General features: G+C 45.9%; 1 protein-coding gene across 3 annotated transcripts in view; it reads right to left on the bottom strand.

Annotated features, from left to right (window-relative positions):
• Positions 1-26,973, bottom strand: part of RAD51AP1 (RAD51 associated protein 1) — a 268,051-nt gene that overhangs the window by 193,893 nt on the left and 47,185 nt on the right. The gene's annotated exons all lie outside the window — the stretch shown is intronic.

Raw genomic sequence — 26,973 nt, 5'->3', positions numbered from 1 at the left:
ATCTGAAAATCCAAAACAACATTGAGTAAGAATTTCAAAGAAGTCCTCATACCCACTTTGCTGCTATGGAACACCATAAACGGATCATGAGAGCATAAAGCTTGAATCTAACTAACCCTATGTGTTGACGTGATAGCCACTAGGAAAGCAGCTTTCCAAAAAAGGTGTTGGAATGAGGCTTTATGGATGGGCTCAAAAGGAGACTGCATGAGATGTGAGAGTACTATGTTCAATTTCTAAGGAGGGGAGGGACGAAGTATTGGAGGGAAATCCTTTTTCAAACCCTCTAGGAAGTCTTTAATAACACAGATTTTGAAGAAAAGAGGTTTGTGGAGGACATCCTCCATAGGCAGTAATCACCGCCAAATGGACTTTAATTACAGAGAATTTTTAACCGAATTTGTCCAGATAAGGCAAATATGGAAGAATAGCTTCTTCTTGACATGTCACTGTTCTGACCGGAACACCAGATACAGATTCTCTTTTATTTAAAATAAGCTGAATGCAGTGATGCTCCTTGAGAATGCTCATGCATTGTTGTGGAAGATTCAAACGTCTATATTGTACGATTTCTGAAGCCATACTGCCAAACTAGAAGAGGAAAGATTGGGATGAACTATATAACCTGCTAACTTCATGAGAAGGTCCAGTCTGCACGGCAGCTTTATGGATGAACACTCCGACATGTGGAGAACGTGTGTAAACCACCACAGTGGAGGCCACTCCGGAGCTATCAAAATCATTCTGGCCTTTGAGGTAAGAAAGCTTGATGATTACTGATGGAATGAGGGGAAAAGGAGGAAAAGCACAGAGAAATTTGCCAGACCCGAAGATCCACAGGTTATTCCTCAATGTCCCTGGTTGGTAATACCTCGACGCAAAGTTTGGGCATTTTTTGTTTGCTGCAGTTGCAAATAAATCTATGTGAAGAAAACTCTACATGCAGAAGATGTTTAGATGTTTCGAATGATGCCGACGTGTGGAACCTACCCGTGATTTTTCTTTTAAGAACTCTACTTAGGGAGTCTGTTTGAAGTCTCTGAACCCCCCAGAAAATGGGTTGTAGTGATTCTCAGGTTTCTGGCTAGCAACCAATTCCAAACTGTTTGGGCTTCCCAGACTAGGCTTTATACCTTGTTCTCCCTTGCTTGTTCAGATAATACATTGTTAACATGTTCTGTGTGAACAAGAAGGGATTTTGTCTTGAAGGACAGCAGAAAATACCTCAATGCTAGACGAACAGCTTGTAACTCCCTGGAGGCTGATGTGATTAAGTCATTTCCTTGGACGACCAGGTTCCCCGGATTTGAAGATGATCCATTTGCTCTCCCTAAGCTAATAGAGAGGCATCTGACACTATTGTCTGAGAGGGAACATCCTGATGAAAAGGCTTCCCCAAAAGGACATTTTTCGGCTTTCCCCACCATTTGAGGGACTGCCTCGCTTCAAGAGAAAATGTGATTGTGTCTTCCCAGCTGTCTAAGTATTGACTCCACTGGTACTCCAAGCATTCTTGTAGAAGTCGCATGCGTGCATTTATGTCAGAAATATGCAAAATTCCTTTGAGCCTAGGAGAGATGACACTTTTCTCAATGTAGGATGAGAGGCTTTCATGAGAGATTAACATTTCAGACGTATGGATAACAATCTCCCCTCTGAAGAATACATTTTTGCTTTTGAAGTGTTGATGGTCGAACCTAATCGGTTGAGGAGAATTGACTGTTCTTTGATAATGGAGCTGTGCTTGATGTTGCGTTGATGCCTTGATAACTCAGTCGTCTAAGTATGGGTAGACAAGTTTTAGAAACTTTCATAATGCTTGTAAGGGTGTTTTTGCTGTTCCTTGCATTTCTCTAGACCAATTGCTTTCAAGGTCTCATCTTGGTCTTCATAGGTGCAATTTCGTCATCCGTATGACTCCCAAAGAGAATGCTGCCGGAGAGAGGAAGATTAAAAATTCTCTTTTGAGATTCTTGGTTTGAGAGCTGTAAGACAAAGCCAAGATTCTTGTCTAAGGGCCTAACCGTGACAGTATCCATAGGCTGCCAGTAAAGAGGAATCAGCAGCAGCACTATTCACCTGGTTGGATACCATCATGCCCTCATTCACGAGCAAGTCCTCTCTTTGGTCTCTTGGGAGGTCTTCAACAAACTGCTGCAAGGAGTCCCATATGGCTCTGTCATATCTGCCTGGCAAGGCAGATGCGCTTGCTGCTTTCATGGTAATTGCAGATGTACCACACACCTTGCATCCCACTGAATCCAGCTTTTTTACTGCCGTTATGTAACTGTGGATGAAATAGTACCAGAATGTACTTTCTTTGCAGCAAGGATAACCTCTGAATCGGGGGAGGATCTAATCGCTGGAATAACGGGTCCTGCTCCTGAGGCCTTTACTTTTTCTGAACTGTAGAGGAGCTGATTTGGCTGAAGCTGGCATAAGGGACAGTTCCATTGCAGGTTCCAATAAATCCGGATCTAGGGGTAGGGGTAGGAGGGGTCTTGAAGCTGCCCATTGGTGAAAAGTTTCAAAGATCACTGACGTTGATGTTGATAGGGCAGGTAATGAAATGTTCACCTTTGTTGCCCTTCACACAAGCACCATTTGGAAGGTGTGGATGTCATCCACTGGAGAGATGATGTCATCCACTGGAGAGATCCTTGGCTGGAGAGAATCTGTCAGAGTTGGTGACTATCCTCCAGTACTGAAGGAAGATGCAGAATTTAATGATCTGTGTTTTGATTGTGTCCTAGATTTGGGTGGCCCTAGGACAAAAGTGATGAGTGTGATTAGAGAAGCATCTTGATGAGGAGTGCCGAGACCGATGACGATATTTCGACAATGCTCGTGCTCTTAATCTATGCCGAGATCTGGACTGAGGAGGCCTTGATCTCTGAGGACAAGCAAGAGGCCTTGTTGGAGAAGAAGCTTCCAAAGGTGTCTATCTATGGAAGAGGCGAAGTAGGTGGAAGAGATGTTGAAGGAGGTCAAGGAAATTTCAGCAGTGGGATTGGTGACGATGGAGAGTAGGCCCTGGAGTATCTGGAGTCAGAGGTGGATGTTGAACGTCTTGGTCTCGACTTTGACTCTTTCCACAGGTCTTGAATGTCTCAATGTCGACAGACTTTTCAACTGCAATCTTTTCCTATGTATCGACATCGACAGACTTTTCAACGTCAAATGTCTCTTTTGTCTTGATGTTGAGGACTCCTTCAACGTTTGACCTCCTATCTCTCAATGTCAAACTTTGCCTCCTTTTTGACGTCGACCCAGCTCTCGACGGCGAGCACATAAGCACTGTACCTTATCTAGACGTCGACCAGAAACAACTTTGTTTTTGAAGGTGGTCTGTCTTTTTGCATCTCTCTCGCATGGAGTCCTCAGAGGTAGGAGGTTCTCCTTGCTCCTGTGATGTCCCACCTTCAGAATGTGCCTCCTGCTGCCTGTGTCACTCTTCTGCTCCATAAAGGCAAACCTTTTTCTTGTCCCTCAGGGTACACCTGGAGAAGGTCTTACAGTGTAGACATTTGTCAGGGATTTGGCTGTCAGGAAGGCAGATGACAGAGACATCATGAGGATCTAATTCGGCCTTCTTTCTACCACAGGCAGGGCACTTTTCAAATTAAGAAGGCATTTTATTTGACCAAGGAAATAATTTCATGTCAGAAAATGACAGAAAAACACTGGAAATGTTCAAATCTGGTCACAAAATCCTGAGTGAGATTTTTGAAGAAAAAAAGACAGAGCTCAGTGCTCCAAGTTCCTGTCACCAGGAGTCAGAAAAAAGAACTGAGGTAACTGCCACCTAAAGGGCATTATGGGATAGCGGTGGGATGTGAGCCCTTAAAGGCACAGACTCTCTTTTCATATATGAAGAGTTGCAGCTATGTCTACATTGTACTCTTCCTTCTTTGTGTTCTTCCTTTAAAAAAAAGGTTTGTGAATGAGATTTATAAAGCCCAATAACACAATTCAAGCTAATTTTCCTGGTTCCTTAAGCATATATTACCCATTTTTGAATGCAAATGTAAGCAATTTGCCAATATAGCCTAATTTATAGGCTGCAGAACATTTAATATCGTAAGTGCTTCCCCAGGCCTTACTGAACAGACAAACAACTACACTTTAAGATATATTTTATAGAAGTGCTCCAGCATCACTGCACGTGGGCGGGACTATTCAGTGCCTATGATTATCAATGGAGATTCCCCTGAAAGAGAAAAGGTGCTTAACAGACAAAGTACTATTCAGTACTGTATTATGTTAACAGAGCTAATACAAGCACTTCTACAGGACCTGCTATATTGTTGAAAGAAAGTGCACGCTGAGCGCAAAAAGGACTATTGTCTGTAACTTCTAATACATTTTACACTACTAGTTATTCTCGAATAGTGATCCTCCAAATATGTCTTTCAATACAATAAAATTCACTGGAAACTTCAAATACTTTTTTTAATAATGAAAATGTATTACATTTTTTCAGCTTCTAAAACAAATTGACAAGTACCAGTCCTGGATTGATAAGTAGCACAACATTTTGATGTAGGCATTTCAGATCCCTATTCAGTCTAGGTTACGATGATGTAATCATTTTCCACATACCATTTTGTGTTTCTTCAGACACCCACTAGACTTATAAATTGGCTCCTCCAGTTTGGCGCACCAGTCCATTGCTTCCTTCCAGCTCGCCAGTAACGGATGGCAGAGGAAGCCCCAAGACCTGCCGATGTCACACTTGGCTAGAATTGTCCCAATGTCCAAGAGTCTGTGATCCCGCTTGATCCAGTCAGGTCTCCACAGTACCAAATACAGCTATTCTTGGGGAGTGTACTACATCCTCTTCCAGCAACGCCAAGATCTCCTCAAACCCACTTCACCAGTATCTCTGATTAACAGGGGATTCCCATATGACATCAAAGAAGTGGACCTTTACATGTTGATATAGAGTACATAAGGGTGCCCACCCCGCACAAAGGTGTGAGATAGATCATATGCAGAAAGCTGAATTGGCTGAGTCAGAATCTGGAGGGGATCACAAGCACTCTCTGAGAAAGCATGCTTCTCTCCAGCCCAGTTCATCAAGGGGACCCTCCTATTACACCCACTTGCTTTTCAGGTCCTGCAGGGAATTGGGGGAGTTATTAGCTAGTGATCTATATATCGGGGAGATAATTCCCTTTACGAATGTAAATACCCATACGAATGTATGCCTCAAAGGGTGCTGTATTTCAGTGCATAGTGCAGGAGTGTATATTGGGAATTGAGGGCATGTTGCATCTGCAAGGATCAGTAGAACTGGGATTTGTGTAGAGAAGATTTGCTTTGGAGCGCTGCAAAAGATTTTAAACATGAACCCTGCCATACATCGCCTACTTTAGAGATCCCAGTGAGGTCCCACTTTCTAAACCTTTGAAGATAGAGAGTATAGTGTAATTATGTGCATGTCCATAAGGGGTTTCAAGGAGGAGTTTCCGGTCCCAGCCTATCCATTTCAGGGCTGAGCGCCACAACCTAATGACCACTCTGGTAATGCCAGGTAGCATTCGGGGGAATTCCACACAGCAAGTTGGGTAGATGATCATGATCAATTTCCTCCACTTCAAGACACAAAGCCATATCCTGCCCTTGTCCTCTCAGCCATTCACATTCAGGAGCTGCGAGGCCCAAGAGTATAGGCAAAGTTCTGCCAAGCCTAGCTTCCCAGTCATATGTGGTTCTTACGATATGCCACTCTGACTGGCTTGTTCTTCCAGAGAAAGGGACATATTTTGGCTGTTTTCCAAAACCAATCCTGGGGAATCGGATGGGGAAAGTTTTGGAGTGTGTTCAAAATTTGCTGAAGCATAACCATTTCAAATAATGCCACCCTGCCAAATATGTTCAAATATGGAACTCGTGGCAAGGCCCGTTGACAACTTTCATTCTAAGTCAGGTTCAGGCTCAATGTAAGGCTGGGCTCCAGGGTAATACCAGAAGTGTAATCTTTGGTTTGGCAAGCATACCTGCAGGTTCTCTACACTCATCACCCTTCTGTGGTACCAAGAAAGACTTAAGCTTTTTTTTTTGGAGTTTGGCAGGCGGAAAAGGCTGCCTTCCAAACTCCAGCGGTCAGGTTGCCGCTAGTGCAGCTGCCTTCCCGCGGGCCCCATTAGGGGGTTCCCTGCTGGGTCAGTGGGCGGAAACAGAGTTTCGGCCTGCTGGACTTGGGGGTTGGAGGTTGGAGGTACAGCCCACAACATTGATTCTGGCTCATAATTGAGCCAGCGGCAATGTTGCGGTGCATAAGGTGCAATGCAGACAGTGAAAAGCTCGACGGGGCTATCCATGGGAGCCCCTGCACGGACCCCCTGCACCCAGTCTCTGCCAGCTTTTACATGGCAACCGCCATGTAAAAGATGGAGGAGAGGGGGTCGTAATCCCTAGGGCGGCGCTGCATGCATCCAGTGGAGGGAAACTGGCATTGCTGGCGGTCCGACGGTGGCCCAACTGCCAAGGTAACAATGTGGCAGTCGGAGACTGCCAGGGTCATAATTAGGGCTTTAGTCCATTTGACCCGCAGGTCGGATGTCTCCTCATATTGGGAAAGCATTTTGGGCAGGCGGGTCCCCTGACAGATGGTTGCGCAAGAAACTGGATTACATCGTCCAGAGAGCTCAACGGTCCTCACCCCCAACTCCCAGTCACAGCCCCATACCTGGGTGTCACATCAGACCCATGTTTCCAGTGGCTCAAAAATCACAATGAACAGCAAAGGGAAGAGCAATGCCCCGCCTAACTGGGAATATGGAAATACATTTTTAGATCAGTGCACACAATACAACTTTGCGTTGGAAAGTGACAATGGGGACTACGAGCCCCAGTATCCTGTGGGCCTGGAGGCGGACCCTGACATCGCCCACACCTGGTGTTTGCAGCCTAACACTATATAGCACATTACTAGGACCCACTGGAGTGTGACGGAGGGCACTATGAGTCCCAGTATCCTGTAAGCCTGGAGGCGGACCCAGATTTTGCCCACCCCTGGTGTTTTGCAGACTAGTGCTAAATAGCGCACTACGTGGTCCCGCGACTTGGGTGTGACAGCAGGGACTACAAATCCCAGTATCCTGTGGACCAGGAGGCAGACCCTGACATCGCCCACACCTGGTGATTGCAGCCTAGCACTATATAGCATATTACACAGTCCTGTGGTACTGTGACAGTGGGGACTACGAGTCTCAGTATCCAGTGGGCCTTAAGGCGGACCATGACATAGCCCACAGCTGGTTGTTGCAGCCTAACATTATATAGCGCATTATGTGGTCCTGCGGCACAAGAGCAGTAAAGTGGGGACTATGAGTCCCAATACCCTGTGCTCTGGGGGTGGGCCCTAAAGTCACCCACCCCTAGTGTTTGCAGCCTAGTGCTATATAGCGCATTAAGTGGTCCCGCAGCATGGGGCTGTGCCCATCAGAGATTGTCAGAGGCTGGGCCACCCCTCTTTCATTTGTCGTCCGGCATAAACTATGGGTAAACGAAAACCAACCTGTAATATTGACTCAGATGATCCTAAGGCCCACGAAAGCATGCATCTGTCATTTCTTATCTCACATAGGCAGCGGGGGACTTGACTGAGGAGATACAAAGTGCGGAGGAAAAGTTGTGACGAGGGCTGGACAAAGACTTGCTGTAAGGAAATGCCTCCTTGGCATGGTCACCCCCTAACTTTTTGCCTTTCCTGATGCTAAGTTTTGACTGAAAGTGTGCTGGGACCCTGCTAACCAGGCCCCAGCACCAGTGTTCTTTCCCTAAACTGTACCTTTGTCTCCACAATTGGCACAACCCCTAGCACTCAGGTAAGTCCCTTGTAACTGGTACCCATGTACCAAGGGCCCTGATACTAGGGAAGGTCTCTAAGGGCTGCAGCATGTCTTATGCCACCCTGGGGACCTCTCACTCAGAACATGCACACTGCCTTACAGGTTGTGTGTGCTGGTGGGTAGAAAATTACTAAGTCGACAAAGCACTCCCCTCAGAGTGCCATGCCAACCTCACACTCCCTCTGGCATAGCTAGTCACCCCTCTAGCAGGCCTTACAGCCCTAAGGCAGGGTGCACTATACCACAGGCGAGGGCATATGTGCATGAGAACTATGCCCTACAGTGTCTAAGCAAAACCTTAGACATTGTAAGTGCAGGGTAGCCATAAGAGTATATGGTCTGGGAGTTAGTCAAACACGAACTCCACAGTTCCATAATGACTACACTGAAAACTGGGAAGTTTGGTATCAAACTTCTCAGCACAGTAAATGCACACTGATTCCAGTGTGCAATTTATTGTAACATACACCCAGAGGGCATCTTAGACATGCCCCCTGAATACCAATTCGACTTCTAGTGAAGGCTGATCAGTTCCTGCCAGCCTGCCACACACCAGACATGTTGCTGGCCACATTGGGAGAGTGCCTTTGTCACTCTGTGGCCAGGAACAAAGCCTGTACTGGGTTGTGGTGCTTCTCATCTCTCCCTGCAGGAAGTGTAACACCTGGCCTCAAAGGCTCACCCCTTTTGTTACAGCGCCCCAGGGCATCCCAGCTAGTGGAGATGCCCGCCCCTCCGGCCACTGCCCCTACTTTTGGCTGCAAGGCTGGAGGAGATAAGGAGAAAAACAAGGAGGAGTCACCCACCAGTCAGGACAGCCCCTAAGGAGTCCTGATCTGAGGTGACCTCTGCCTTTTGAAATCCTCCATCATGAGTTTGGAGCATTTCCCCAATAGGATTAGGGATGTATACCCCTCCCCACAGGGAGGAGGCACAAAGAGGGTGTAGCCATTGGCTACTGCCCTCCCAGACCTAAACACACCCCTTCAGTATTTAGGGCCACCGCAGATCCCAGGAAATCAGATTCCTGCAACCTGAGGAAACAAGAAGGACTGCTGACCTACAAGCCTGCAGGGAAGGAGAAAGACGACAACTGCTTTGGCCCCAGCCCTACCGGCCTGTCTCCAACTTTGGAAACCTGCTCCAGCAACGCATCTGACAGGGACCAGCGACCTCTGAAGCCTCAGAGGACTGCCCTGGACTAAAGGACCAAGAAACTCCCATGAACAGTGGACCTGTTACTTCTTTGCAACAAAGAAGCAACTTTCAAAGACTGCACGTTTCCCACCGGAAGCATGAGACTTCACACTCTGCACCCGACGCCCCCAGTTCGAGATCCAGAGAGCAAACACCTCAGGGAGGACTCCCCGAACACTGCAAGCCCGTGAGTAACCAGAGACAGCCCCCCCCCCCTGTGCCCCCACAGCGACGCCTGCAGAAAGAATCCAGAGGCCCCCCTGACCGCGACTGCCCGTAACGCCTGGAACCAACACTGCACCCGCAGCCCCCAGGACCTGAAGGAACCGAACCTCAGCAAAGGAGTGACCCCCAGGCGACCCTCTGCCTTGCCCAGGTGGTGGCTGTCCCGAGAAGCCCCCCCTGTGCCTGCCTGCACCGCTAGAGTGACCCCCGGGTCCCTCCATTGTTTCCTATCTGAAACCAAACGCCTGCTTTGCACACTGCACCCGGCCGCCCCTGTGGGGCTGAGGGTGTGTTTTGTGTGCCTACTTGTGTCCCCCCCTGTGCTCTACAAAACCCCCCTTGTCTGCCCCCTGAACACACAGGTACTTACCTGCTGGCAGACTGGAACCGGAGCACCCCTGTTCTCCATAGGCACCTATGTGTTTTGGGCACCTCTCTGACCTCTGCACCTGACCGGCCCTGAGATGCAGGTGTGGTAACTTTGGGGTTGCCTTGAACCCCCAACGGTGGGCTGCCTACGCCCCAGAACTGAGATTTGTAAGTGTTTTACTTACCTCCTAATCTAACCTTTACTTACCTCCCCCCAGAACTGTTGATTGTTGCACTGTGTCCACTATGAAAATAGCATATTGCCATTTTTACAAAGACTGTATATGATATTGCTTTTATTCAAAGTTCCTAAAGTATCTAAGTGAAGTACCTTACATTTAAAGTGTTTACCACAAATCTTGAACCTGTGTTTCTTAAAATAAACTAAGAAAATATATTTTTCTAAATAAAAACCTATTGGCCTGGATTAAGTTTTTGAGTGTGTGTTCCTCATTTTTTGCCTCTGTGTGTACAACAAATGCTTAACACTACTCTCTGATAAGCCTACTTCTCGACCATATTACCACAAAACAAAGCATTAGAATTATCTACTTTTGCCACTATCTTACCTCTAAGGGGAACCCTTGGACTCTGTGCACACTATTTCTTACTTTGAAATAGTATATACAGAGCCAACTTCCTACATTTGCCAAACCCTCATGTCCGGAATGGAAAGGATGTCTTGCAAATGGGGCAGTAGCAGATGAGATCTCCTAGCCTACTGAGCAAGGGGGTCCATCAAATTCTGAGGCCATTTCAAGGATGCCCACCACAGCTGAAGCTCATCTAGCTGTTGGATCCCTATCCTCTTAGCGGGCTTCCCCTGCTTAAAAAAGAAGAAGGACCCTAGGTCTAGACCTAAATCTGGTGAGATGACCTGGCCACCAATAAAGAGAATGAATCGACTCTTGGCTCGGGCCCCCCCTATTTAACACTAAGCTACTTGGCACTAAATTTGTATCCTCACTGGGGTGTCAGTCCAAACCATCGCTGGAGCCATTGCTCAAGGTCTTATATGATAATGTTATGAAGTTACTGCAAAGCACAATAGAAGGGCTTCAGGTGAACCTGGGTGTCATAGAAACCTCTGTTGCCAATCTGAATGCATTGATATTAGGGAATCTGACTACAGTGACTGGCCAACCATTTACTGGTCCCTAAGAGGTTCAATGTGATCATGTTGATTGTACAAGGCCAATTGGCTGCATAACCAATGAGACCCCGGGGGAACCTCAAGGAAATAGGGTCTCCCCTATGGATTACCCTAATATATTAGCTCAACCGCTAGGGGGTCCAGGCAGTACCCCCACACTCCTAGACTTCGCCTCCCCTCTCCGCTGATTCTTCTCTTAACAACAGTGCTATACAGAGGCCCCCGATTCACCCCCCTCCCAAACAGAAAGCGTTTTTGGGTAATAGTATAAGATTGCCACTCCTCCTTGAACCCACCTCACTGGTGGCTGTTGTGGTAGGAGTAACACCCTTGAGAGCAGGAGCAGTGGAAACTATGCCCAAACGTATTTGCAAGGTAGAACACTGGTGCAATAACTAATGGGCAATGGACAGCATGCGCCTTCATACATTATTATGGCCAGACAAATGGAATGGGTAGGAAGGAGGGACTGATTCCTGTGCCTACAAGCCCCATGCAGGCATGGAACAACAGGGAGCTTGCAAGGGTCCCTCTCCATCCTAGGTTGAGATAGTAACTAGATTAGATTCCCAGTTGAAAGTGGTCAGTTGGACTATTCAGGTCCAAGCAACAAAACAGAGAATGAGAGGTGGATCAACATCCTATTGGATCAGCACATAGAAGGCTTACAAGAAACCTGGATACCAATGATTGTTTTTACTTGGATGGGTTTATTTCCTATTTTGTGACCCCCCCCACCCTCACACCAGGGAAGGGCTAAGGGTGGGTTAATTACTTTAGTCTCCCTCAAAATTGCATATACCTCATAGATCTAGTAATGTGTTGCCAGTCCAGTTAGATTTTAAGAATATGCAGAGTTTACTTACTGTTAATGTTTATAATTCCTTTGTGAGGGTTAATACCACTGACCATGTGTTAAGTTTAAAATCCTTTCTTGAGTCATATGCTAAGAAACAGAATCTTCCTAAAAAAATTCACCCCTTGGGCAAGGGTCGCTCCCCTGGGGGGCAAATTTATTTTAGGCCATTTCTGCCCCCACCTTTGGGGGCAGACAAGCCTATTTTTGGAAAGCTACGCTGCCACCCAGGGGGGCAGAAACCCCACCAGACACCAGGGAAGATATATATATATTTTTTTTAAAGAGGGTGGGTGTATGGCCATACCCCCACCCTAAATAAATGGGGACAAAGTTGTTCTGCTCACCCGTGGGCAGATGGGGCAATTACCCCCGATTCCCTCCCCAGAGGAGGGCAGCGGACATCCTGTAAGTCTCGGGCTCCCAGTTTTGCGCTGTGAGCTTGGGGATTCTTTTATCTTAATATCTAATTGAAATAAGGTTTTAATGTTTCTGAAGCTCCGGTAGGCGGAGAACAATCGCAGCTCGCCGCCTGAGCTTTCGTTCTTGTGACCATTCGTTGCCTTCAGAGTATTTATATTTGCTGCCACATAGTCATTATTCTCAGGCTGCACATTTTTAGATTGAATTTTTAATCTTTCAACCTTTTAAAAAACATTTTAATTGTACCTTCCACCTGTGGTGTACTGTGGCTACCGTTTCTTGCGCAGGGAGTTTGGGCCTGTTAGAGCCCTCCCCCACCTCTTTCTTAGCGGTTGCCATCTTGGGGGTGGTGGGCAGCAGGGGGGCGGTCTAGTTGTTGTCTATTCTGACGCGGACGCTCTTCCCTGCTGCTTTTAAACAGAGGGTGATGTGGTCTCGCAGCCGACGCGTCGCTGGCGCGCCAAAGGCACGCTTGAGGCAAGCCCGTCTGCACCCATCCGCGGCCGATTGGGGCCGGGGGCCGGATACTCTGCCCCCGGGCACTGCACCACTTTGCCTTACAAATATTCTAGGCAAGAACTTCTTAACATTGTTACTTTGCAGAATTTCAGGCACTGTGCCCAGCCTGACCCTCCCTATTTGGAGGGCTGGCGTTGTGAGGCATGTGCCTGGAATCCTGCCACTACACCATATAGCGTTACCCCGTCTGCACACCCCACAACTGTTCCTGCCCACAGACATTTAGGATCTGAAACCAGCCAATCCATTTCATGTAGCCTAATTAATGCTCGTTCACTAGGTCGTCATATTTTAGAAATCAGAGAGCTGATTGAAACTACTAAGTTAGATTGCCTGTTTATCACCGAAACGTGGGCTAAAGAGGACTCTAATCTGGATTTTTTGGCCGCTTCATCCCCCGGTTACACATTCTTTAGATTTGATAGAACGGGTAAAAAGGATGGGGGGCTTGCAGCCATTACCAGGAGCAATTTTAATTGCTCACTTGAAGACATCAGTATTAAATCAGCTGTCTGTGAAGGAGCTTACTTTAAGCTACACTCTCATTACACTATACTCTTTCTAGGTCTCCTAATATATCGTCCTCCTGGCCCCAAAAATGATTTTCTTGTCTCTTGGCCAGCTATAATTGAACCTATTGCCTTGTCACCTAAGGTTATTGTATTGGACGACTTTAATTTCCATTTAGAAGACAACCAGGACCCTACAACAAGGGAGTTTCTGGATATGAAGTCAAATTTAGATTGGTCCCTTACGGACTTGGCTGCTACCCATCGCGTAGGCCATAGACTGGATGGCATTTTTGCACGACCCGGTTGCCTGACTTGCCTTGACAATACGCCCTTGGATTAGACAGACCACCATTTACTGACCTTTAGAGCAGCCTGGCCTATGGCTAGTATTTAATTGCCCGCAGTCTCTAGGTTAGGCAGGAAATGGCATAAGATGGAGGAACACAGCTTAGCGTAGCCCTGAAGTCTGGATGGAGCCACGCCAGAGGGCTGGGCCTCCCCATACTGGAAAACTTCGATGCTGGGCTCAGGGGGGCTACTGATAGGCTTGCCCCGCTGGTGAACCTTAACTCCAGGGTAAGGCAATCCCCTTCCTCCCCTTGGTACTCAGAGGAACTTAAGAATCTTCAGAGACTATCGGCGGCAGGAACACAGATGGAAGGCCCACAAAACAGCTGGGGAGAGAGTTAAGCTCAGGACCGCTCTTAAGAACTATAAATAGGCTATTAAAAAGGCTAAACTGAATATTTTTTCTGCAGAATCAGGGAAGTACAAAATGGAGCTAAAGAACTCTTCAAAGTTGTCCACAATTTGACCTGCCCGCTTCTTCCCAGCTTGAGAACTCTCCCACTTTTTGCCAAAGAGTCGCAAATTTTTTTGAGAATCAATTTCTCCAGCTGCACTCATCCCTTCGGAAAGCAACAGAGGTGATGTCGACAGCTCGTTTTCTTCTGTTTCTAGTGCAATATTGTCCAAGTTCTCACCCTTATCTGCCAACAGAATTATTGGAAGGGATCAATTCTGGCTCCGCGAATGATCCTTGTCCCCCTAGGATATTAAAATTAGCATCTAATTTGGTTTCTGCTGCCTTGGAACCGGTCGATTTAGACATTTTAAGGGAAGGGCTCTTCCCTCCCATTTGGAAGGAATCCATTGTAATCCCTTATTAAGAAACCCTTCAGGGAACCCAATGATTTGACTAATTTACGTCCTATTTCCCTGTTACCTACCGCGGCCAAGATATTAGAAAAACACCTAAATATTGAACTGCCCGCTTTTCTCCAGGCAAGCAGCACCCTTGACCCATCTCAACATGGGTTTCGTTGAGCTCACAGCACAGAGTCCGCCCTGTTATCCACCGCAGACATTATTCGGAGAAAAGTGGATATGTGAGAAGGAGTCATGGTTGTCTTATTGGATCTTTCCGCAGCGTTTGACACCATATCGCCCCATCTCCTGCTCCAGCGGTTTTATCAGGCGGGAGTAAGAGGCAAGGTTTACAATATCCTGAAATCTTTTTTGATGGACAGATCCATTACAGTGAGCTGTGGCGATATTAAGGCTACACCTTTCCAACTTGGTGTCCCACAAGAGTCGTCGCTCAGCCCTACTCTGTTTAATCTCTATGTCGCTCCTCTGGCCAAACTAGTTCGCTCTTTTGGTTTCCATGTGGTATCCAACGCAGATGATACTCAGTTAATCATCCCTGTGAATCAGAATTGGGAGGAGGTGGCAGACAGATTCCATGACTGCAGGATCAATAGCTGGATGTGCCATAATTGGCTCAAAATGAACGGAGACAAGACTGAAATTCTTTTTCTGGGCATGGACGCTAGCCCATAGAGTTCACTTTGGTGGCCTACATCTTGCAACGCTTGCCCAGCCCCGAGTTGGTCGGTCAGGAATTTAGGTATCACATTCAACAGTACTCTTTCTATTGAGCAACAAGTCAACCAGACTGTTAGATAATGTTTTTGGTCTATGAAAATGTTAAAGAAAATATTTCCTTTTCTTCAGGAGGAACTTAAACCAACGGTTATTCTAGCCCTGATCATTTCTAAATTGGACTATTGCAACGCTCTTATGTTGAACATTAGCAAGGCCGCCCTTCATAGACTTCAGCTCATTCAGAACGCTGCAACTCACCTGGTTCTGGGCCTACCTCACGCTGCATCTGCCAGTGTGAGCCTTAAACGGCTCCACTGGCTACCTGTTGAGAAACAGATCAAATTCAAAACACTGTGCCTTACATCAGGAGGGCTGCTCCTACCTGAGCTCTGTTTTACAGCCCTATTTGCCGTGCTATCAGCTTAGATCCACGAATTTGCAGCTGATCTCCGTACCTCGCTGTCACCGGGCTAGATGGGGGGGGACAAAGCCTTTTCCGTAGTGGCTGCAAAATTATGGAATACTCATCCATCCTATATTAGGCTGGAGGAGACCTATCTCTGCTTTAGGAAACAACTCAAAACCTGGCTGTTTTCGCCCTAGGCAGTAGGTCTCCCCACTTGTTCTCTGTGGTTCTCTGCCTTGATTTGGTGCCCTTGACTTACAGTCCCCCCCGCGCTTCGATGCTACGACCTGAACACACTCTACAAATACGACAATACAATACAATACAATACTAGATGCCAGGGAATTTTATAAAAAAAATTGTGGGGTGGTGGCTACCAACCAGTATGGGCCTGGTTACGCCCCCACCCCAACTGAAGGGGGTAACAGTCTTTCAGCTCTCACACTAAAACATCTTATCCCATGGCAAGCAAACGGATATTTGATTATTTGGGGTTTTAGTTTTACATTTGGGCCATGAGAGCCTGACTAACTCTCAAAATCGTCCAATTGGAATGCTGAGGAAAATCCAGAGACCTAGACACATCTGAAACTAAACATCTGGGTGATTCCATGGTGGTGTGCTTCACATGCCCCCCCGCACCATTTTCTTACCCACAATGCCCTGCAAACCTCCAACTTTGCTTGAAATCCCACATTTGTCCCTCATTTTTGTGATGGAGCCTTCTGGAATCTGCAGGAATCCACAAAATTCCTACAACCCAGCATTGTCGCATCTATACCAATATAAGATCTGCCCCACTTGACTGCCTCAAAAAGTTTTTTTTATTTTTCAAACTGCCCTTTTGGACCCGCTTTGGGTCCCCCCTAAAATTTCAACGTCTTTGGCTCTTCCCTGTCACAGCCACTTGGCCCATCTACACAAGTGAGGTATCATTTTTACCGGGAGACTGAGGAGAATGTTGGGTGGTAGGAAATTTGTCCCGGTGTGGTGATCCCACACAGAAATATGGGAAAAATGTGATTTGTTTAACCTAAATTTGAGGTTTGCTGAGGATTCTGGGTAAGAAAACATTGGGGGATCCACACAAGTCACACATCCCTGGATTTTTTCAGGTGTCTAGTTTTCAGAAATGTTTGGGTTTGGTAGGTTTCCCTATACGGCTGCTGAGCCCAGGACCAAAAATACGTGTCACCCTAAAAAAAATTTTTTTCCAAACTGCCATTTTGCACCCACTTTGGTTCCCCCTAAAATTTCAACGTCTTTGGCTCTTCCCTGTCACAGGCACTTGGCCCACCTACACAAGTGAGGTATAATTTTTACCAGGAGACTGAGGTGATCGTTGGGTGGTAGGAAATTGGTCCCGGTGTGGTGATCCCACACAGAAATGTAGGGAAAATTAGATTTTTTTTTAACCTAGATTTGAGGTTTGCTGAGGATTCTGGCTAAGAAAAAAGGTACCATTTGTATCGGGAGACTTCGGGAAACGCCGGGTGGAAGGAAATATTGGCTCTCTCAGAACTTTCTGTCACCGAAATGTGAGAGAAAATTGTTTTTTTAGCCAAATTTTGAGGTTTGCAAAGGATTCTGGGTAACAGAACCTGGTGAGAGCCCCACAAGTCTCCCCATCCTGGATTCCCCTAGGTGTCTAGTTTTAAAAAATGCATAGGTTTGTTAGGTTACCCTAGGTGCCGCCTGAGCTAGAGGCCAAAATAACAGCTAGGCACTTTGCAAAAAACACGTCAGATTTCAATGTAAAAATATGATGTGTCCATCTTGTGTTTCCTGTTGCGAGCGCATTAGGCCTACCCATGCGAGTAAGATACCATTTTTATCGGGAGACCTGGGGGGAACACAGAATAGCAAAACAAGTGTTATTGCCCTTTGTCTTTCTCTACATTTTTCCCCTTCCAAATGTAAGACAGTGTGTAAAATAGACGTCTATTTGAGAAATGTCCTGTAATTCACATGCTAGTATGGGCACCCCGGAATTCAGAGATGTGCAAATAACCACTGCTTCTCAACACCTTATCTTGTGCCCATTTTGGAAATACAAAGGTTTTCTTGATACCTAGTTTTCCCTCTTTATATTTCACCAAATGAATTGCTGTATACCCGGTATACTATGAAAACCCATTGAAAGGTGCGTCTCTTAATGGCTTGGGGTACCTAGGGTTTTTGATGAACCTATAAACCCTATATATCCCTGCAACCAGAAGAGTCCAGCATATGTAACAGTATATTGCTTTCAAAAATCTGACATTGCAGGAAAAAGTTAAGAAGTAAAACGTGGAGAAAAATGTCTGGTTTTTTACCTCAATTTTAATTGTTTTTATTTCAGCTCTTATTTCCTGTAGGACAACCTTGTAGGATGCACACAAATTACCCCTTGCTGAATCCATAATTTTGTCTACCTTTCAGAAATGTTTAGCTTTCTGGGATCCAGCATTGGTTTCACACCCATTTCTGTCACTAACTGGAAGGCTAAAAGCACAAATAGTAAAAATGGGGCATGTCCCAGTAAAATGCCAAAATTGTGTTGACAAATGTGGTTTTCTGATTCAAGTCTGCCTGTTCCGAAAGCTGGGAAGATGTAGATTTTAGCACAGCAAACCCTTTATTTATTGCCATTTTCAGGGAAAAAACACAAGCCTTCTTCTGCAGCCCTTCCCCCCCCCCCCCCAAGACATTTTCGCTGTATTTTGGCTAATTTCTTGGTCTCCTTCAGGTGAACCCACAAACTCTGGGTACCTCTAGAATACCTAGGATGCTGGGGGGAAAAAAAGGATGCAAGTTTGGATTAGGTGGCTTATGTGGACAGAAATTTATGAGGGCCTAAGCGCGAACTGTCCCAAATAGCCAAAAAAATGCTTGCCACCTGAGGGCGAAAAGGCCTGGCAGCGAAGGGGTTAAAGGAAAACAGTAGTCAAGAGTGGCATATTACACTTGGTCTTTATGGATTTCACATCCTGCTCATGCTCCTGCTCATTAATTTAGGTGTGGATTGTAACAGTGTTAATTTTTTACATGAGCTCTGTAGGGAATTTTCTGCAGAAGTGAGATATAATCAGACCGGGAGCTTGTCCGCATCTATAAGTGTGCACTGGGGAGTAAGACAAGTTTGCATATTAGCTTCACTCTTATTTAATTTGTACATAAACAATCTGGGCCCATACCTATGTACAGCATGTAAAAACATCGTCCGGGCTGGCACGCAGGTAATTTCTGTACTTTCATATGTGGACGATGGATGCAGTGTTGAATGGCAATGGGGCTTCAGCATCTGCTTCACTCCGTTATAGGTTTTATTAATTCGTTAGACCCGAGGACTAATAATTTAAATTCTCACACAACGGTTATGGGCCCTAGAAATAAAAATCGGAAGAAATGTTTTGGGGGTGGTATAGAATAACCAGGATATCTACCTTCTATTTGGCAGCCCTTTTTTTTTTTTTTAATGATAGTGGCTCATGGGTTCCGCTAAGGAAGCCCAAAGGGAACTTATTGTCATGTGCTGTAGCAGCGGTGTTTGACTTTGTCAAAAGATTGAGGCCCAAACCTGTACTTGTAAAAGTTTATCAAGTGAAATGCATCCCCCTCGCCAGTTACAGGAGTGATATTTGGGGACATAAGGACACTACAGATTTGCAAATAGTGGAAAACTATTTTTTGAGAAGGTTAACTGTACCACAATCAGTAAACTCCTATATCGCCCATGAAGAGCTGGGGTGGGTACATCTCTGACCTGTTGGCCCTTTCACCACTGTTAAAACGGATTAGGATCTGGATCAGCAGGGATCTATCTGTCTTTGGAGAGGGCGAACATCATTCTATAGTTTAGTTACATCAAGACTTTAGCAGAAAAGCTTGGCTGTCCTGAGTTATTTTTATCTCCAGTAGTGATCATCAAGGAGAGATCTGAACTGGGTCAACAGCCATTTTCTCTCCATTCAGTATTCTGGTAGAGAAGCGACAGAGCTTGTCATACCCTCAGTACAGGCCCATATTCCACTAAAATCGTGCATCTCGGTAGAGCCCTGCTTAGTTTGTGGTCACAATATGGTCACAATACCTCACCATCGCTTTCTTTTGACAAGGTTCAGATTATACCTTTTGCATTGATTACCTGCAATACCTCAGGGGCGACATAAAGTGGATAAGTTGGGTCCCTGTACCTGTGATACATTTTTTATTGCAAGACACCATGCACTTTGTGATGTCCTGTGATCATTATTGTTCATTACAACATTTGATATTGCCATTGTTAAAGGGGAAGTGTTTTTTTTTTTTTTTTTTTTTTACAATAAAACCGGCCCTAATTTACCTTCATATAGTGTTGAGTCCCTTAGTTTGTTTTAATGTTCCAAACTTCCTAGCAGGTGCCCTCAGAATTAGGAAGAGACAACCTGTTTAATAATTGGGCTAAAGCTGATTGTGATTTGGGCCTGCAACAAGGGTGTTTAACATATTCATTTTTAATGTAATTCTAATGTAATTTTATTGTTTTACTGGAAACCTTTTTAGAGTGTTCTATGTTGTACTCTTATTTATATATGTGTGCTTTTATGGTTCAAATGAACCGAATAAAGTATGTTTCACTTGACTTGGTGTTGGCATTTTTGTGGTCCAAAATCAAACAGACTCAAAGTAGAATAAATTTGTATCCACTACCCAATCCTCCAATTCATCTGCTAGACATTGTGTGAACATCTTCCTCTCACTAACCCACAAAGAGATGAGATGATAGTTGTCAAGCACACAAAGATTACCCATATTGAATAAGATAAACTGGGCCCCTCTAGGATTCCACAACGGATGGTATAAAATGCGCACCATTTGAGGGGTGTCAACCTTTGTGCCCAATAGGAAGGGCCGCATTTAAACAACATTCTAGTCTGCAGACAGTATTTCTGAAGAGGTGCTAATCCAAGGAGGTTTACTGCTGGGCAGTTGAAAATAAATCATAGTTCAACTGTGATTTAAACATAGAGAAAAAACTGTTGCAGTGTTGCTCTTCAGCCCGGGCAGAGGTTAAAGAGGATGGTGTTCACATGGACTGGTGGATAAAGACAAACCGTACTAGAAAAAGCCAAGGGCATTGGGTGTGAATTGCAAGAAGTAGGCTATAAAACAGCAGGTAGGAAACTACAGTGTTTTTTGGGGAAGGTAATTTAACGTTTCGGTAATCAAAAAGTATAGGTCACTCTGAACTCACAAGCACAGATCACCCTGAACTCACACAAGCCTACCTATTTGAGGAACACCCTGGCCTAGCCGGTCTCACCCGTAGTGATACTAGTCTTAACTGCAGTGCATTTCATTGATCACACACACTTTGAAATTGTTTCAAATATCAAACAGAAGAGGTACGGCCACTCCTGGCTAGGCCGCTTAGCAGCGGTCAACATGACGCTACTGCCAAAAGTACTATGGGGGTCATTCTGACCCCGGCGGTCTCAGACCGCCGGGGCCAGGGTCGGCGGGAGCACCGCCGACAGACCGGCGGTGCCCCGCAGGGCATTCTGACCGCGGCGCTTTGGCCGCGGTCAGTGCAGGAAAACCGGCGGTCTCCCGCCGGTTTTCTGCTGCCCGTCAGAATCCTCCAAGGCGGCGCAGCATGCTGCGCTGCCTTGGGGATTCTGACACCCCCTACCGCCATCCTGTTCCTGGCGGTTCGCCCGCCAGGAACAGGATGGCGGTAGGGGGTGTCGCGGGGCCCCTGCAGTGCCCATGCCAATGGCATGGGCACTGCAGGGGCCCCCGTAAGAGGGCCCGCTTGTATTTCACTGTCTGCATAGCAGACAGTGAAATACGCGACGGGTGCAGTAGCACCCGTCGCACCTTCCCACTCCGCCGGCTCGATTACGAGCCGGCTTCATGGTGGGAAGGTCGTTTTCCCCTGGGCTGGCGGGCGGCCTTTTGAAGGCCGCCCGCCAGCCCAGGGGAAAACTCAAAATACCCGCCGCGGTCTTCCGACCGCGGTACGGTATTTTGGCGGCTCCCGCCGGGCGCGCGGTGACCGCGCCCGGCGGGAGTCAGAATGACCCCCTATATGTTATGCAAACAATGCCTCCCCCTCGAATCTTGGATAAAATGCAGAACCTGATTTGGGAATTCCTGTTAGATGGAAAGAAGGCAAGAATGGTGAAGGCACAGGTATATTTACCCCAGGCCTAGGGTGGACTTGAGGTACCCTACCTGGTAAGCTACTATCGCACAGCACAACTTCACTATATGGTGGAGTGGTCCCACCAGACCACAGAGAACCACTGGTGCTTTATCGATCAGGCGGTAGCCGGGGTTCACGTATGGAAAATACCACGGCTGCCGAGGGAGCACCATCCAACAGGAATATACATTTCCCCGTACTGCGGGCTCTAATGGGGGTGTGGGACAAGGTACAAACACAGAATGGTCTATACACCCCTATCTCTCACCGAACCCCTATCATAGGAAATCCAAATTCCCCCCGCACTAACAGACCCAGCTTATGATGTGTGGCAAGAAGCCAACTGTAAATGGATCAGTGACCTCTGTGATGGAATTCTCCAGGCAGCCTACAATCTGCCATCCACAGCCCATTGGCAATACCAAGCAATCCGACATTGGGTAACTCTCCCCTAAGTCCGCACTCATGCTAGTAAACCTCTTACTCTGTTTGAGAAGTGGCTTCTCACACACCTCAGACAAGCGTCTTCTGTCAGACATAAATGCTTTCTTAAACACACCACCAACACTACCTAGAACACCCGTACAATGCAGATGGGAGGCTGAGTGCGAGCGCACATTTACGGACAGGGAATGGTGCGACTTATTACACCGCACCCATGTATCAGCACGTAACACAACTAGTAAGGAGATGTTTCTTAAGATAGCTCACTACTGGTACGATACACTGGCAAGGGTTGCCTATTGGAAGCCAGGAAGTGACAACACATGCTGGAGACAATGCAGACAGATGGGTACAGTTACACACATTCTGTGGAAAAGTCCTAAAGTGCGCGCCTTCTGCGGGGAGGTATTGGATGCAATAAATTACATATAATACAGATATTCCACACCTCCTTAGCTATGTCCTACTGGGTTTTCCGAACCATTTAACATACCAACTAAAGTCTGTCCGAGGCTGGGTCATTAAGTTGGCGCTGAGGGTGGCTAAACAGCTCTTACTTTCTCACGGAGGCACAGACTTGATCCTACATTTACTGAGAGACCTCTCAGAATGTAGGACCTGATGGGCATGGAGAAACTGACGGCCACTGCGACATCCTCCTTGCCACTATTTGACTAAGCATGGGGCCCATGTATTCGCTACCTGACGGATGAATTTTGTGAATTGACATGCCCTGTATACATGTGCATCCTTCGACTTACCTGTTTGGAGGAAGGCCAGACAACATCGCACAATAACTGAATACTGGTAAATGGACAGGCCTTTCTTCTCTTGCTTTGGCCATTCTTTTCTGCCCTAATCATCTCGATAGTCGTAATTGAGCTTCCCCCCATTACTCCCCTCTACCCTTTGTTTGATAAGTTTCTGCCCTTCTATGTATTGCAATAGGATGACCTTTCATCACCGGCCTTTGGATGTAGGTGGGAAAGTTGCTGTATGTGTTGATTGTTCATATACATAACAATAAAAAGAGATCTTAACTCCTAGAGTGCCTTGGACGAGGTGATCTCGTCCAAGGCACCGGTTCCCGGGTGCCTTAGACGAGATCACCTCGTCCTACACCCGGGAACAGGGGGGAGCGCTAGCACTCCCCCAATGTGCTCCCCACCCACCGCCCCAAGGCAGGGATGGAAGGGGAAGCCCTTCCCCTTCCACCCCCGACCCCCCCACCCCACCTGTGACGTCAGCGCGCATCGCGCACTGACAATCACAGAGGGCCTCCCGATCGAAAGAGAAATGCAAAGCATTTCTCTTTCGATCACGTGGGGGAGGCCCAGAGAGGCTTCAAAGGGAAGGAAAGGAATTTCCTTCCCTTTGAAGTCTCTCTGAGCGTTTCAAAAGCCGGATTGCATAGGAATCCAGCTTTTGAAATGCCACTAGACACCAGGGATTTTCTTTCTTTTTTTTTAAATTGACATAAGGGAGCGACCCCTTGGGCAAGGGTCGCTCCCGGGGGGGGGCATTTTTTTGGAATGCCATTTCTGCCCCCCCTGGGGGGGGATCGGCCTATTATTAGGCCGATCTGCCCCCAGGGGGGGGAGGGCAGAAACCTCTAGGCACCAGGGATCTTTTTTTTTTTTTTTTTTAGAGATGGGGAGCGACCCATTAGGCAAGGGTCGCTCCCCTGGGGGTCAAATTGTATTTAGACCATTTCTGCCCCCCTGGGGGACAGATCGGCCGATTTTAGGTCAATCATCCCCCAAGGGGCAGAAACCACTAGGCGCCAGGGCAAATTTTTTTTTTTTTTTTTTTTTTTTGGTTGCAAATTTGTTTTAGGCCATTTCTACCTCCCCTGGGGCCGGCTGAGCTAGAGGCCAAAATCCACAGGTAGGCACTATACAAAAAACACCTCTGTTTTCTGTGAAAAAATGTGATGTGTCAACGTTGTGTTTTGGGCCATTTCCTTTCGTGAGCGCTAGGCCTACCCACAGAAGTGAGGTACCATTTTTATCGGGAGACATTTGTGGCTCCTCTCAGATTCCATAACTTTCTGTCACCGAAATGAGAGGAAAAAGTGTTTTTTTGGCCACATTTTTGAGGTTTGCAAAGGATTCTGGGTAACAGAACCTGGTAAGAGCCCCACAAGTCACCACATCTTGGATTCCCCTAGGTTTCTAGTTTTCATAAATGCACAGGTTTGGTAGGTTTCTCCTGATGCCGGCTGAGCTAGAGGCCAAAATCTACAGGTAGGCACTTGCAAAAAACACCTCTGTTTTCTGTCAGAAAGTGTGATGTGTCCACGTTGTGTTTTGGGGCATTTCCTGTCGCGGGCGCTAGGCCTACTCACACAAGTGAGGTATCATTTTTATCGGGAGACTTGGGGGAACATAGAATAGCAAAACAAGTGTTATTGCCCCTTGTCTTTCTCTACATTTTTTCCTTCCAAATATAAGAGTGTGTAAAAAAGACGTCTATTTGAGAAATGCCCTATAATTCACATGCTAGTATGGTCACCCCGGAATTCAGAGATGTGCAAATAACCACTGCTCCTCAACACCGTATCTTGTGCCCATATTGGAAATACAAAGGTTTTCTTGATAGCTATTTTTCACTCTTTATATTTCAGCAAATTAATTGCTGTATACCCGGTATAGAATCAAAACGCACTGCAGGGTGCAGCTCATTTATTGGCTCTGGGTACCTAGGGTTCTTGATGAACCTACAAGCCCTATATATCCCCGCAGCCAGAAGAGTCCAGCAGACATAACGGTAAATTGCTTTAAAAAATCTGACTTTGCAGGAAAAAGTTACAGAGTAAAACGTAGAGAGAAATTGCTGTTTTTTTCACCTCAATTTCAATACTTTTCTTTTTCAGTTGTTGTTTTCTGTAGGAAACCCTTGTAGGATCAACACAAATTACCCCTTGCTGAATTCAGAATTTTGTCTACTTTTCAGAAATGTTTAGGTTTCTGGGATCCAGCATTGGTTTCATGCCCATTTCTGTCACTGACTGGAAGGAGGCTGAAAGCGCAAAAAATCATAAAAATGGGGTATGCCCCAGTAAAATGCCAAATTTGTGTTGAAAAGTTGGTTTTTCTGATTCAAGTCTGCCTGTTCCTGAAAGCTGGGAAGCTGGTAATTTTAGCACTGCAAGCCCTTTGTTGATGCCATTTTCAGGGGAAAAAACACAAGCCTTCTTCTACAGCCACTTTTTCCCATTTTATAAAAAAAACATTTTCACTGTATTTTGGCTAATTTCTTGGCCTCCTTCAGGGGAACCCGCAAAGTCTGGGTACCTCTAGAATCCCTAGGATGTTGGAAAAAAAGGACGCAAATTTAGCTTGGCTAACTTATGTGGACAAAAAGTTATGAGGGCCTAAGCGTGAACTGCCCCAAATAGCCAAAAAAAGGCCTGGCACAGGAGGGGGAAAAGGCCTGGCAGCGAAGTGGTTAAACCAAAAATATAAAAAGTCATCACCTTGTAACCGGTACAATGGGAAAAGTTCTTCATGTGTTTATGTTGTGACTGTCTCCCTGAAGTCAATTAACTAATCTTAGAGTCATTATTACACTATATGAAAGGAATATAAGAAAGCCTTTCTGGTGGCTGACATTTGTTTACAATAGGCTGCCTTACTCCCTTGACCTCACACTCGGCCGTCCATCTCTCAGTTTCCTTCATCGAAAGAAAGAGAAATCAGTTTTAAATTCCAGCATTTCACCAGAGTAAAACGTACAGTAAATTAACAATTTGCTAGCTACAAAAAAGCTCTAGCGGAAATAAGGTGAACAATGTTATTTGTGATGGAAAACTGAAAGTGACTTATTTCCAGCAATCACTGCATTTATATCCCTACAACAGTTACCAGACACAGCCTACAATCAATCCACTTATCACATTTTGCATTTTATATTGATTTTCATCTGTTCACATAAACAAATTAAACGTGTGACAGAGAGGGAGCAAGGGATTTCAAAAGAGCTTTCCAATACCTCCCGGACAAAAAAAAAATTGCTGCGTTTTATTTAGGTTAGGCACAGAGACGGCTTTAGGTGCCTCGACAGGCATAACTTTTCAGAAAAATTCATAAATAAAAAATTCCTAAGTAAGAACTTGCTTAAAGGACCTTTCAGTCAGTGGTATTCTTTACTGGTCTGTTCAGCGGTTATCCTAATTGTGCTTTCACCTACCACCAGTATTTAGCATTGGGCAATGAGTCAGCCTACTTTAGCCATTGGCTCTTCTCACTGTGGGTGACGGCATATCACCTCTGTATGTGTGTATATTCACCTGCAATGTAGCACAGTCCAGTGGCAGTCTCAGAAGCCATTTTCTCCTTTCATTGTTTTTTTTAGCTTTTGTTTAGTATTTTTGGCTTTGCCAGTGCTTTTTAGGTCGCAGCTACGAGACAGCACAACTGTCTGGGTTCCTAGAGACATCTTGGTGACATTCAGAAAGTTGGCCTTGGCAATGCATTCCTACCACTACATACCATTGGCTTTGTGGTTTGTAACTCTGAGTTTCTCGCTTTACTTTTGCTGGCTTTATTTGTTTTAGGCTCATTTCTGAACTTCCTGTGCCCAAGCTTTACTTACAGTATCCTTCCGAGTGCTCCCTTTCTCTAAATAGGTCTGTAAATCTTTTTCTTATCTTGTTACATTTGCTGTGCATTCAAAGACCGAGGTCAAATTTCAGGCCCTGTCTTCCAAGGGCACTTGTTTACTTTTCTTTCTCTGACTTGTGAGAGGATTTATGTGACAATCTGGATACTGGGAATAGGAAAGAGGTTTTCTAGCATATGACAACATTTAAAAGAACTGTTCCAGAATATATCAGAATTAGTAACACCAATGAAGCACATTTTTTGTTATTTCTTAAGTGTGTTGGAAACAATTACTTTAATCTGCCCAAAACAAATCATTACACTAGGTGATACAATTTTTACCAATTTTC

The sequence above is a fragment of the Pleurodeles waltl genome, chromosome 4_1 (genome assembly GCF_031143425.1).
Source record: "Pleurodeles waltl isolate 20211129_DDA chromosome 4_1, aPleWal1.hap1.20221129, whole genome shotgun sequence".
Lineage (NCBI taxonomy): Eukaryota > Metazoa > Chordata > Amphibia > Caudata > Salamandridae > Pleurodeles > Pleurodeles waltl.
The sequence above is the reverse complement of the archived record's forward strand: the minus strand, read 5'-3'. Positions and strand labels throughout refer to the sequence as shown.